Source organism: Colias philodice, chromosome 1 (genome assembly GCF_061535455.1).
Source record: "Colias philodice isolate Cphi_HAF_F1 chromosome 1, ilColPhil1 Martin Lab GWU primary, whole genome shotgun sequence".
Classification (NCBI taxonomy): domain Eukaryota; kingdom Metazoa; phylum Arthropoda; class Insecta; order Lepidoptera; family Pieridae; genus Colias; species Colias philodice.
The window spans coordinates 2,060,312-2,065,230 of record NC_143086.1 but is presented as its reverse complement, the minus strand read 5'-3'; the positions used below and the strand labels follow the sequence as shown (position 1 = coordinate 2,065,230).

General features: G+C 34.5%; 1 pseudogene; it reads left to right on the top strand.

The window, feature by feature from the left end:
- The first annotated feature begins 488 nt into the window (after positions 1-488).
- LOC149490996 (NADH-ubiquinone oxidoreductase subunit 8 pseudogene) lies at positions 489-3,595 on the top strand (annotated as a pseudogene).
- Positions 3,596-4,919: the final 1,324 nt, after the last annotated feature.

The following is a 4,919-nucleotide window of genomic DNA, read 5'->3' as shown; positions in this document are numbered from 1 at the left end:
TCATTAATAAAATACTTTTTTTAAATACTTTTTTTTTTAATTTGAAATACTTTTTTTAACACGCTTTATGTTTGAGGATAATTTAAACTATAATACCTATGTAAGTACAATGCTCAATAACCGTTAAAATACATTATTTACATAGCTTTACTTTTATATTACTCACCCAAAGTTGACTCTGTTCAAACTAGTCAAATAAGATCCTTATAACAGCCCGCGCTCTGATGAAAATTCGCATAAAATACTTGAACAGTAAATTAAGATGCTCCGATAATATAACCAAAAAATTACAGCCAACTACATCACGCCTATAAATCAAAATCTCATCGCTTAACCTCGACACTTACTTAATCGATCGATTCGGAGCGCGTCAAACCTCTTTACGTGAAAAATAATGGCCATTAAAAATGACTTGAGATAAAATTAATAGGCTTTTTATCTGTGGCACTTGTGACGTTAACGTTGTGACGTTTCAGCTTTGTTGGAACATGCTGCGTGGAACGAGGAATTGGTGGAAGGTTCCGATAAGGTTCGGGAGTACTGGGGACTGCGGGTATGAGCCGTGTCCTCGTCCGCCTGCTATTCCCGTACCTCGGTATATACCGCCTTGTAATTCCCCAGTACCGCCTTACTACTGCTGCCCTAGGACGATGTACGACGTGAACTTCATTTACATAAACGATCAGCCGCCTAAAACTAAATTCGGTGACGTCATAGATAGAATGGCGAACGCTGTTTTTTGGATGGAAATAGCTAGAGGTACCGTTATTGCATCGGTAGATTTGTTTTTTGTTGACACCGCTGTTTCTACACTGATTTTATTGTATTGTACTATACAATCTATTTATGGTTAATAATATGGCACTCGAAAACAAAAAAGATATGTACGTACTTTAAGGAAATCTATAGTTTTTTTATTCTATAAGTATAGACCAGGAAAAAGGTGATGCATTGCAACTTTCTCACGAAATACTTTGATATAACCCTATATTTAATATTATATTCATAATAAGAAAAATATAACTTTAAATACATAATAACCTGTTATAATATTTGATTTTATTTTAGTTTAAAAAATTAATATAATCTGAACAATCGTTGAAAAATGATCCGTTTACCGTATAAAATGTTATACAGCTATAAAATATTCTCTCAATACTGAAAATCATTTATTAATCATAATATTATGGCTTTCAAATTCTGGAAACTCGCATTTAACGGTATTAAACAAATTTATTTAAGAATAATATTGTATGTTAAACAATAATATAACTTCCAAGAAAGCTACAAAATGAGCTTTTGTAAAATATTTATAGTATATGATATAAAATTTGTATTCCGTCTATATTTCCAGAAAACTTCTCGTTTGGTTTGAAATATAATAAGTATATAAACTTTATGAATAAAAAAAAAAACATAAAAATTTAATTATAAGATATAATTTTTATTTACTTATTAGATATCCATGACGAGTGGGCTTCATTCGGAAACCCACGTTGTTTCCATCTGGATGTATGGATGGTCATAATAAATAAGTTAATTATATTATTACTAATATTCATTGATGCGGATTAATTAATTACTATGAAAACTATCTCAGACTATCTGCCCTGGCTTCGCCCTTGGTACACACCTACACCAAACACCCACACGGCGCACGTTCATATATCCAAAGTCACACCGCGAGGGATTGGAACATGCTTCCTGTGTCTGTGTTCCCCGACGAGTACAATATGGGGTTCTTCAAGCGTAGAGTGAACAGGTACCTTCTACAGAACCGCGTACCATCTTAGACCACATCTCAGCTTAACACCAGGCGAGGGGCCTTAGACAAAGTAACAATTAAAAAACGATAACGAAGTTAGAAAAGGCAAAAATGTATGGGATTGACATACGCCGCGTTAGATCACGTGGTCTATCTAATGTCAATCCCATACATTTTTCCTTTTCTAACTTCGTTATCGTTTTTTAATTGTTACTTTGTCTAAGGCCCCAGCTTTATCTTTGACTTCTATATTATAAAAATGAATCGCCAAATGTGTTGCTAAGCAACATCTCGAGGACAGCTGAACCGATTTCGTTAATTCCTTTTTTATAATATTCCTTGTACGAAGATGGTTCTTATGGAGAGATAACGTAAACATGTAGGTACCACGGTCCACGGGTGAAGCCGGGACGGACCGCTAGTAAATAATAGATTTAACTTAAGTAATATCTCACTTTCACGTGCCCTCAATATGAATTTGGTTCACTTGATTTACGAAAAGAGTAAACTATGATAGCTTGAAAATGATCCACATTCAGTTATTGAAATGCATCCGATTACGTCGTCGTCTTCGACCTTACATCGTTATTTTTATGGTCAAAGTCGTAAGTCGTAACTCACATTTTATCGATTACATTACTATGTCTATGAACCAAGGACTATAGACGTTCTTGCAAAATTCATCAGGTAAATAATAACAATTAATAAATATAAATAAAATATGTAGGTAAATAATATACAATTACAATTTAAATAAATGAAATAGTTTTCTTTATTTTTTAACTTGTAATAAAATATTACAGGGTCTCAGTAAAACAACCAAAAGATTTAGTAAATATCAGAAATTAGGAATTTTAATTATAATGACATCATTAAATAGCAATGTAAATGGTTTTAAACAAGTTTTCAACTTTGTGAAGAGTTAAAATGAAGATAAAATTATATATTTATTATTATGGCTGGTATCTCATAAATATTCAAAAAAATGTGAATAAATACATGCCTACCTATTACCTATCCCTATCTATAAAACTTTATAAATTAAAATTTAAGCTACATATTCATAATTCTTCCTACCTTATTATTTTGAATATAAGACTTGAATATTGAATTCAGCAAGTCAACATTTTTTTTGTAGGGTCCGTAGACGTAATAAGCTCTCTATACATATTTATCCTGTCAAATATCTCACTGTATGAAAGATTTTATCACATTGTTACCGAAAAAACATTGCTCCAATTTACTAGAATTGTAACCCCGTAACAATCACATGTAAAAATACCCTTATTTGTCCCGCTTTTATGCTTTCATAATATTTTTGCTAAGCACATGTTCCAATTTAAATCCCGCCTCTTTCCAATAGGCTTTGCTGTCACGCTAGGACACATATTCAAGGAACCAGCAACAATCAATTATCCGTTTGAGAAGGGTCCTTTGTCCCCGCGTTTCCGAGGTGAACACGCTTTAAGGAGATATCCATCTGGAGAAGAGAGATGTATAGCGTGCAAGCTTTGCGAAGCGATTTGTCCGTCTCAAGCGATAACTATAGAAGCTGAAGAACGCGCCGATGGCTCCCGAAGAGCCGTCAGATACGACATCGACATGACCAAATGTATCTTCTGTGGATACTGCCAAGAGGCCTGTCCCGTAGATGCCATAGTAGAAGGTCCCAACTTCGAGTACTGCACGGAGACTCACGAAGAACTGATATATAACAAAGAGAAGCTCCTATCGATTGGGGATCGTTGGGAACCAGAAATTGTGAGCAATTTAAGCGATAATCACTTGTATCGCTAATTCTTATTTATCGCAGTCTAACTCTAGTTGTTCTTGTTTTTGAGTTTCCCTCGCGCTGTATTGTTATTTGTACTGAATAATGAATTTAAAGCAGCTAATTAAATCTAGTCCAACAATATAATGTTGTTTTCCTTACCAACCTCCCACCAACAAATTATTCCCGCTGTGTAATTTTAGATAGCGCTGATATTTAAATAAGAAATTAAACTAAGCACTTAAAACATTGCCATATTTCATCATTATTTAATTAGGACTTGTCCATCAAAAAATTGGACGTGGATCCTTAATATTTAAACTCGGTTTTGTCGGAGTCGTTTATGAAATTTTGCATAATGTATGAAATATGAATTATAGATGACGTATCTGCGAAGTGGAATGGATAAAATTTCAATTCCACCTAATCGTTATCCTGGGCCGAGATTCCATTAAACTTCATCATTATCGGAATTATTTAGTGCGGCCGTATCCGTCGCGGTGGTTTCGCTTGGATTCCAATATCGGACATATCGGGGTGTGGGATGGTGATCAAACAGACTTTAATAACGAAATTAATCATTAAAATCTTAATATCTTAATATATATAAATCTCGTGTCACAATGTTTGTCCTCAATGGACTCATAAACCACTTAACCGATTATAATAAAATTCGCACACCATGTGCAGTTCGATCCAACTTGAGAGATAACATGTAGGTACCACGGGAGAAGCCGGGGCGGACCACTAGTATTATTATATAAATCTCGTGTCACAATGTTTGTCCTCAATGGACTCCTAAACCACTTAACCGATTATAATAAAATTCGCACACCATGTGCAGTTCGATCACGGGCGAAGCCGGGGCGGACCGCTAGTTGCTCTATATAAATAATTTTGTACCGAGATCATCAGAATAGCAAATAATGGCCAGAGTCAATAATACCTAGTGTTCATTTGGCTCGTGGTCGGGCTTTGACGTCACTTTCATAAGGCCACCTCAATCTTCCTGTAATCTCGCGGTTATGAGAAATATTAACAGTGTGTCCTGATTCTATTGTTGATTACTGCACAAATTTTGTGAGTAATGTAGGTTTTGTATTTTAGGTAAATTATATTATAGAATCCATACTAATAATACTTTAAATGCGAAAGTAACTCTGTCTGTCTGTCTGTTACTCAATCACGCCTAAACTACTGAACCAATTTGCATGAAATTTGGTATGGAGATATTTTGATACCCGAGAAAGGACATAGGCTACTTTTTATTGCGAAATATGTACCTACCACGGGTGAAGCCGGGGCGGACCGCTAGTGTATAATATTTTCGACATATTGTAATATTTTCGTTAAAATATTTAATTTAAAACACGTTTAATACAC